This window comes from Somniosus microcephalus, unplaced genomic scaffold (genome assembly GCF_052327205.1).
Source record: "Somniosus microcephalus isolate GS21.2 unplaced genomic scaffold, FLI_Smic_1.0 unresolved_chr7, whole genome shotgun sequence".
NCBI lineage: Eukaryota > Metazoa > Chordata > Chondrichthyes > Squaliformes > Somniosidae > Somniosus > Somniosus microcephalus.
The window spans coordinates 47470921-47480538 of NW_028225185.1; the positions used below are offsets into that span (position 1 = coordinate 47470921).

The 9618-nt window shown below is 47.9% G+C and overlaps 1 non-coding gene across 1 annotated transcript; it reads right to left on the reverse strand.

Moving 5' to 3' along the window:
* Positions 1-301: 301 nt before the first annotated feature.
* On the reverse strand, positions 302-469 carry LOC147086883 (U1 spliceosomal RNA). Its single transcript, XR_015075764.1, has one exon. It is a non-coding gene; the product is annotated as a U1 spliceosomal RNA (small nuclear RNA).
* Between the last annotated feature and the right edge of the window lie 9149 nt (positions 470-9618).

Here is a 9618-nt window from a genome sequence, read left to right on the forward strand (position 1 = left end):
CAGGCAGATTTGAAAATTTGGTTGTACGCGGTGTGGACTTGTAAGTATGAATAATTTTTGATTTTTTGTGCAAAATATGTCATTTCTTAGTTGTAAGGATGAATATCAATGTGAGCGTAGAGAGAAATTGAAATGTGAGCTTTGGGAATCGCTTATCAGGCGATTTGAACAGGCTGTGTTTTGCAGAAAAGCCGTTTTGTATCTCAGATCCCTCTGTCGGGAATAAAGCAAAGGTAGGATTGAAAGCAAAATAACACTGCATTTGAGAGCTTAGTTGAAAATGTAACATTAATTGTAAAGCCAGGGGAGAGCACGAACGCAGTCCCCCACTATGACAAATTTTGCAGTCGGGTATCTCGCATTTGGGGAACATCACAAGCGTCAGCACACCCAAAGTGCAATGAGCTAGCCTCGTCGGGGGAAAACCAACTTCATGACCACCATCTTCTCTCCCCCGCCAAATAAGTATGCTTTCCATTGACACACATTGCCTCGCCACATAATTCACTGCCTCTTACCGTCTCAACGACTCATTTTTGTAATTCAAAATTCCCCTTCATTCAGAATGTGCTGCTGTTTTCTCATGTCGGTTCTGCTAAAATATTGCAATATAAAATGATATACACTTTGACAAAGCGCTGCAATAATAAAGAGCCGGACAGGCATATTTGAATTTGCCCTTAAAAGGAAACGAACGCTCACTCAGTATCTTTTGTTCAGGCCACGGAAAGTTTTCTGGAAATAAATCTCTCCTTATATGTCTGGCATCTGAAGTAAGTGTCTGTCATATCTTCATATGAAAAATAAATCGGAATCTGAGTGTTTGAAAAAGCAATTCTCAAGTATTGCCCATACAGACCGATAGGTTCTGGCCCATTAAGTCTTCATCACTTGTCACATTCATACACTGTGCTTTAAATATTTCACCAATAAACCTACCTTCTTTTCTTTAAGCAGGTTTCACATTTTTGTCTTATAATAGGCCTGTGAAATGTCTTGGGAAGTTTTAGCTACGTTAAAGGCGCTATATAATACAAGTTGTTGTTGACGTTTGCAATCTTTCTCACTCTTTTCAGTATGATCATTCAGTATATTCATAGTGATTAAATGATATAAGGAAAAGCCACATTAAGAGCTTAGAGACGGAGGTGGAAAATAAATGCACCTTTATGTTTACCAACATGCAAACTGTTTACTTAGAAACAGAGAACAGCGGGAGTAAGTGGAACATGGTAACTGTTTAATTAGAAACAGAGAACAGGGGAAGTAAGGGGAACACAATTAATGTTTAATTAGAAACAGACAACAGTGGGAGTAAGGGGAACACGGTAACTGGTTAATTAGAAATAGAACAGAGGCAGCAAGGTGACCACAGTAACTGTTTATTTAGAAAGAGAGAACAGTGGGAATAAGGGGAACACGGTAACTGTTTTATTAGAAACTGTGAACAGGGGAAGTAAGGGGAAGACGGTTACTCTTTAATTAGTATCAGAGGAGAGGGGGAGTAAGGGGAACATGGCAACTTTTTAATTAGCAACAGAGAACAGTGGGAGTATGGGAAACACGTTAAATGTTTAATGAGAAACAGAGAACAGGGAAAGTAAGGGGAACACAGTAACTGTTTCATTAGCAACAGGGAACAGCGGGGAGTAAGCAGAACATGATAGCTGTTTAATTAGAATCAGAGAAGAGGGGAGTAAGGGGAACATGGTAACTGTTTAATTAGAAACAGCGAACAGGGGCAAAAAAGGGGAAAACTGTAACAGTCTAATTAGAAACAGGGAACGGGGTAAGCAAGGGGAATGCAGTAACTGTTTAATTTGAAATAGATATCAGGGGAGTAAGGGGAAAACGGCAGCAGATTCATTAGAAACAGAGAACAGCGGGGAGTAAGCAGAACATGGTAGCTATTTAATTAGAATCAGAGAAGAGGGGGAGTAAGGGGAACATGGTAACTGTTCAATTATTAACAGAGAACAGGTGAAGTAAGGGGAACCCGATCACTGTTTAATTAGCAACAGAGAACTGTGAGATTAAGGGGAACACGGTAACTGTTTAATTAGAATCAATGAACAGGAGAAGTAGGGGGAACATGGTAACTGTTTAATTAGAAACAGAGAAGAGGGGAAGTAAGGGGAACACAGTAACTGTTTAATTAGAAGCAGAGAACAGGGGAACTAAGGGGAAAACGGTAACAGCCTAATTAGAAACAGAGAATGGGGGAAGTAAGTGGAACACAGTAACTGTTTAATTAGAAACATAGAACAGAGCGAGTAGGGTGCACATGGTAACTGTTTAGTTAGAAACAGAGAACAGGGGGAGTAAGGGGAACAGGGTAACTACTTAATTAGAAACAGAGAACAGCGGGTGTAAGGGGAACACAGTAACTGTGTAATTAGAAACAGAGAACAGGGGAAGTAAGAGGAACACAATATCTGTTTAATTAGAAATGGAGAACAGGGGGGCGTAAGGGGAAAATGGCAAATGTTTAATTATAAACAGAGAACAGGGAATGCAAGGCGAACACAGTAACTGTCGAATTAGAAACAGAGAACAGGGGGAGTAAGGGGAGCACGTTAACTGTTTAATTACTATCAGAGAAAAGGGAAAGTAAGGGTAATACAGTTATATTTTATTTTAAAAAAGAGAAGAGGGGAAATAAGGGGAACACAGTAACTGCTTAAATAGAATCATGAACAGGGGAAGTAAGTTGAACACATTAACTGTTCAATTAGAAACAGAGAACACGGGAGGTAAGGGGAACATGGCAACTCTTTAATTAGAAACAGAGAACAGGGGAAGGAAGAGGTACACAGTAACTGTTCAATTAGAAACAGAGAACACGGGAAGTAAGGGGAACACGGCAACTGTTTAAATTGAAACAGAGAACAGGGAGTGTAAGGGCAACACAGTAACTGTTTAATTAGAAACAGAGAACAGGGGAAGTAAGTGGAACATGGTAAATGGTTAATGTGAAACAGATCAGGGGAAGTAAGGGGAACACGGTACCTTTTTATTCAGAAACAGAGAAGAGAGGAATTACGGGGAAAACATTAACTCTTTATTTAGAAACAGAGAACAGGGGAAGTAAGGGGAACATGGTAACTCTTTAATTTTAAACAGAGAACAGGGGAAGTAAGGTGAACACATTAACTGTTTAATTAGAAACAGAGAACAGGGGAAGATCGTGGAACACATTAACTCTTTAGTTAGAAACAGAGAACAGGGGAAGTAAGGGGAACACAGTATCTGTTTAATTAGAAACAGAGAGCAGGGGGAGTAAGGGGAACACAGTATCTGTTTAATTAGAAACAGAGAGCAGGGGGAGTAAGGGGAACACAGTATCTGTTTAATTAGAAACAGAGAGCAGGGGGAGTAAGAGGACAGCAGTAACTGTGCAATTAGAAACAGAACGGGGAGAGGAAGGTGAACATATTACCTGATAATTAGAAACAGTGAAGAGGGGAAGAAAGGGGATTATGGTAACTGTTTAATTAGTAATAGAGAACAGGGGAAGTAAGGGGAACACGGTAACTGCTTAATTTGAAACAGTGAACCGGGTGAGTAAGGGCAACATGGTAAATTTTAATTAGAAACTGAGAACAGGGGAGAGGAAGGGGAAAACATTAACTGTTTAATTAGAAACAGAACAGTGGAAGGACGGGGAGCATGGTAACTTTGTCATTTGAAACAGAGAAGCGGGGAATTAAGGGGAACATGGTAACTGTTTAATTAGAAACAGAGAACAGGGGAAGTAAGTGGAACACAGTAACATTCGAATTAGTAACAGAGAACAGGGGAGTGGAAGGGGTACACGTTAACAGTTTAATTAGAAACAGAGAAGAGGGGGAGTATAAGGGGAACACGGAAACTGTTTAATTAGAAACAATGAACGGGGGGAGTAAGGGGAAAACGATAACTGTTTAATTAGAAACAGAGAACAGGGAGACTAAGGGGAGCACGGTAACTTTTTAATTAGAATCGTTTAACAGGGGAAGTAAGGGGAATACAGTTACTATTTAATTAATAACAGAGTACAGGAGAAATAAGGGGAACACAGAAAATGTTTAAATAGAAACAGAGAACAGTGGAAGCAAGGGGATCACAGTAACTGTTTCCATAAAAGCAGTGTACAGTGGAAGTAAGGGGAACACAGTAACTGTTTAATTAGAAACAGTGAACAGGGGAAGCAAGTGGAATACTGTAACTGTTTAATTAATAACAGAGAACAGGGAAAGTATAGGGAACACAATAACTGTTTAATTAGAAATGGAGAGCAGGGGAAGTAAGGGGTATACGGTAAACGGTTAATTGGAAACTGCGAAAAGGGGAGAGGAAGGAGAACACTTTAACCGTTTAATTAGAAACAGTGAACAGGGGAAGTAAGGGTAACAAAGTAACTGTTTAATTAGAAGCAGTGAACAGGGAAATTAAGGGGAATACAGTAACTGTTAAATTAGAAACAGAGAACAGCGGAAGTAAGGAGAACACTTTAACTGATTAATTAGAAACAGTGAACAGGAGAAGTAAGGGTAACAAAGTAACTGTTTAATTAGCAGCAGTGAACAGGGAAAGTAAGGGGAACACAGTAACTGTTTAATTAGAACCAGAGAAGAGGGGAAGTAAGGGGAATAAGGTAACTGTTTAATTGGAAACAGAGCGCAGGGACATTAAGGGAACACAGTAACTGTTTTAATTAGAAACAGAGAACAGGGGAAGTAAGGGGATCTGGGTAACTGTTTAATTAGAAACAGAGAAGAGGGGGAGTAAAGGGGAACATGGACACTGTTTAATTAGAAAAAGTGAACAGGGGGAGTAATGGGAACATGCTAACTTTTTAATTAGAAACAGGGAACAGGTGGAGTAAGGGGAGCACAGTAACTGTTTAATTACTATCAGTGAACAGGGGAAGTAAGGGGAAATCAGTTACTTTTCAATTAATAACAGAGAACAGGGGAAAAAAGGTGAACACAGTAACTGTTCAATTAGGAACAGAGAACACGGGAAGTAAGGGGAACATGTTAACGTTTTAAGTACAAACAGAGAACAGGGGGAGTAAGAAAAACACAGTAACTGTTTAATTAGAAACAGAGAACAGGGGATGTAAGGGGAACATGGTAACATTTTAATTAGAAACAGAGAACAGGGGGAGTAAGGGCAACACGGTAAATTTTAATTAGATACTGAGAACAGGAGAGAGGAAGGGGAAAACATTAAGGCCTAGAAATTAAGTTCGGCGCACCAGCCGTTAGCACCTTAGGAGGAGTAGATCTCGAGCGCTAGGCGCTTAGCGCCCGGGTGCAGCGCAATCTGCGCCTCGCCCCAACTTCAGTACACATTTAGCGCTGGCGCAAAGTCTTAGCATGCGCCCTGCTGCGCGCGCAGAACATGACGTCATTTACTAATGCAACGCCCTTTGTGCGCCCCGAACCGGAACTTTCACTCACACCGGCCCATTGTGCGCCGGGCGGCCCTAACGACTGTGAAGCGAAACGGTGCACAGCCGAGGCGGGCCGCGGGGAGTGCTAATTAAAGGGCACTTACCCTGCACTATAAAGGGCAGCCATTTTGCAGCATTCACTCTTGTGCAACGGTTTTTTGGAGAGAGACCAAGGAGGAGAGCTTACTGGTTTGGACCAACACTAGGACATGTATTTTTGGCTCAGGCCAGAGCTTAGCAATTATCTTTGCCTTCTTTGAGAGCTCATTGTTTGCCAGCATATAATGGGGGCTGCATTGGGTGCCAACGCTGACTTTCAGCCTTATGCCAGAAGCGCTTACAGACGCTGTGAGAGAGTGGCAGCACTGGCTAGACGCAGAGGGGGCAACAGGCGTCGCCAACTGAGGCCTTACCCACCCAGGGTATACCGCCAGCAGTCCTCCTATCTGACCATGTCTGCCGCGATGTGTGTAAGGAGGCTGCGATTCAGAAGGGAGGTGGTTGCAGAGAGATCTGCAGCCACAGCTGATGCGCAGGACGTCTCTGTCGGTGGCAGTGAAGGTGACGGTGGCTCTCAACTTCTATGCCACCGGCTCCTTCCAATCTGCTGCTGGGGACATCGCTAACATCTCCCAGTTCGCCGTGCATTGCTGCATCCGCCAGGTGACCGAAGCCCTTTTCAGAAGGAGACATCAATTCATCTCCTTCCCCATGACCCTGGACAAGCAGCAGCAGCGTGCAGTGGGATTTGCAAGAATAGCGGGCTTCCCCATGGTGCAGTGCGCCATTGACTGCACGCATGTGGCTTTGCGGGCAACTCTGGAGCATGCCAAGGATTACCGCAACTGGAAGGGCTACCATTCCCTCAGCGTACAGCTGGTGTGTGACCACAGGCAGCGCATCCTAGCTGTCAATGCCCGCTTTCCAGGCAGCAGCCACGAAGCCTTTATCCTGCGACAGACAACTGTGGCTGACATGTTCCAGGCACAGCCTCCCCCAAGAGGATGGCTTATCGGGGACAAAGGCTATCCTTTGTGTACATGGCTCATGACCCCGCACCGCGTGCCCACGACCCCTGCTGAAGAGGCATACAACGAGAGCCATCAAGTGACTAGGAACATCATAGAACAAACAATCGGCGTCCTTAAGCAACGGTTCCGCTGTCTCGATCGCTCTGGGGGAGCCCTCCAGTATTTGCAGGACCGAGTCTCCCAATTCGTTGTCGTTTGCTGCATGCTGCACAACCTGGCTATCCGCAGGACTCAGGCACTGCCACCTCACATTTGACCGCCACCTCAGGAGGAGGAGCAGGAGGAGCATGAGTTGGAGGAGGATGAGGAGTACCAGCCCAGGAGGGAGGCACAAGGTCCAAGGGCCGCCCGTCGGCGGCTTACTGAAAGTCACTTCTAGGCCCCCTGTCAGGGAATGGCTTGTGCCAATGAAAGAACATGATTGCAGCCGCTCCGCAAGCCCTCAGCTGGTTCAGGCAACAAACACTTCAAAGATCAAACATGGACAATGTTAATAAATAAAATGCTTTATTGTACAAACTCAGGGCCCTTCCCAAATGAAAACCAAAAACAGACGAAACCCCCAAAAAACACTCAAACACATTACTCGCTCCCACAACCTGGAGAGGATTAACAAAACAGTGCAACTAAAATGGCCATCATCCTCGGACTTCGTAAAATACAAACATCACATCCTCGGCCTTCAAAAAACAAACATCCAATTCTCGGCCTCAAAAAACAAACATCCAATTCTCGGCCTCAAAAAACAAACACAACTGGCCACACATTCGACTTTTTGGCCCGCTAGGGCGATGCCTTGGCCATCTTTGTGTGGCCCCTGCCCGCCCTGCTGCTCCTCCTCAAAGTAAGGCCATTGGCTGCTGCAAGGCTGGGGGCAGGCTCCAGAGGGGCACATGTCGTGAAGGCAGATGCCCTTGGGGGCCGGCCTAGTCGAGGTCTGGCCGTCGAGCGGGCGGCTGTTGAATGCTGCAGCTGTGGCTGGCCAGCATCAGTCGCTGCAGCAGCTCCTGGCAGCTCCACTGGGGAAGTGGCAGTGGCGGCTGTAGGAATTGGGGCAAGCTGGCGGATGGCAGGCTCTCGCTGGTCGCCTGAGACACTGGCACTCGCCCGGGCCAGCACTGCAGCATGCGCACCAATCTGCCGAGGGACAGACCGCTGTGCTGCTGCAGCGCACCGGGTGCCCTGGCGATGCCTGGCTGACACAGCGAGTGTGGCAGCAGTGAGTGCCCGTGTGGACCTGTTCAGTGATCTCATCAGAGCACCCAGTGACTGCACAGCACCACTGATCAGCTGCCCACTCGCTGCCTGAGCTGCCCCGAATGCCGCACGACTCGCTGCCTGATCTGCCTCGAATGCCACCCGACTCGCTGCCTGCTCTGCCCCAAATTCCACCAAACTGATGGCCTGTGAGGCCCCGACGTCGGTGACACTCCGAGAGAGGGACTCGATGGCCTCAGGCAACCGTGGCACTACCCCCATGAGCTCCGTGTGCCGGCATTGCGAGTCCGCGGACAAGTCCTCGAGGCATTCCATCTCCTCGGCGAAGACCATCTCCGGACTGGAGGCTGGACTCTCCCTCTGGGGAGAAGGCCGCCGAGCTGGCCGAACCTTCCTGCAATGCTGGAGGCCGCTGGGCCCAGCAATTGGACTCCCCTCCGACCCTTCCCCCCTCTGGGGAGAAGGCCGCTGAGCTGGCACTCCTCTCACGCGTTTCTGCAGGCCACAGGTCCCATGAGCTCACCTCCACTCCGACACTTCCGTGATGCTCCCTCCAGGGAAGACGTGTCCCCTACATTGGCATGGGTTGCCACGGCTCAGGGTTCCCCTGAGCGGCCACCTTCCTCTTGCTCCTCCTCCTCCTCCTCCTCTGAGGGGCTGTCACTGGCAGGTTCAGGGACCTCCTCCTCACCATCTGAAAGCAGGAAGGCACAAGAGTAGCTTTAGAGTGAGAAGAGGGCGTCAGCGAGGGATGCATGAGTGGTGGCATTCAGCGCATTGGTCGGACAGTGGCAAAGGATGTAGATCTGATGCGCAAGTGGGACGAGAGAGGTGCAAACGTTGATGTCCTTATCATTGGTGCCCAGAACAGGGTCGGCATCTCCACATGCAACGGGGCCAATCACCCGGGCAGCCATGATGCGCTCCACGCGATGTTGCAGCTCGGTGAGTGGCTGGTTCTCGGGTCGGCCTCCCCGGTCGCAGTGCGGCTCTTCTTGTTATTGGCCAGCTTGGCCTGCAAGAGAAAGGACGGCCTCTATGTACAGTGTGTCGCCCTGATCTTGTGTGCACTGCCTCCCATGGTGGAATAGCCTGGCCAGTGTGTCGCCCTGATCTTGTGTGCACTGCCTCCCATGGTGGAATAGCCTGGCCAGTTTGTCGCCCTGATCTTGTGTGCACTGCCTCCCATGGTGGAATAGCCTGGCCAGTGTGTCGCCCTGATCTTGTGTGCACTGCCTCCCATGGTGGAATAGCCTGGCCAATGTGTCGCCCTGATCTTGTGTGCACTGCCTCCCATGGTGGAATAGCTTGGCCAGTGTGTTAAGTGCAGAATGTGCAATTGATGTTCATGCCTGTCCCATAGCTGCTGGATGAGGGCTGGCCATTAGGGCTTTCAGGTCCCTTTGCCCATAATGTGAGGTGCACATGCAAGGATGAGGAGGTCACTGGAAAGGGTACTCACCCTGACAATCCGCGTGAGGTCATTAAACTTTTTGCGGCATTGGACACCGGTCCTGGGGACCTCACTGTTGGCTGACACCTTGCTGGCGACATGCCTCCAGGCTCGCCGGTAGGCGTGGACCGGTGCCTTGCTGCCATTGTCCGGGCACAAAATATGGTGCCTCTTCTCCACACCACCAACCAGCAGACTCAGATCAGGCTCTGAGAAGCGCTGCACTCGTTCATGGTTCCTCTGCATGGCTTCAGGCGCTATTTGGGTCCAGCAGCAGTGTTCAGGCCTAGCTGGAGGGCTCCACTATCCAGGGCGTGGCAGTAGACAAAGTCGACCCTTCCCCCTTAAGAGCTGGCCGGCGCCAGGGTGTCTGCTGTCAATCATGAGATGGCCGCACCTGCGCTGCGCCCGGCCTGGGCGCTCTTGCTCAGCACCTCCGGCTTAGAGCCTAATGAGAGGCGTCCAGCACCAGTTTT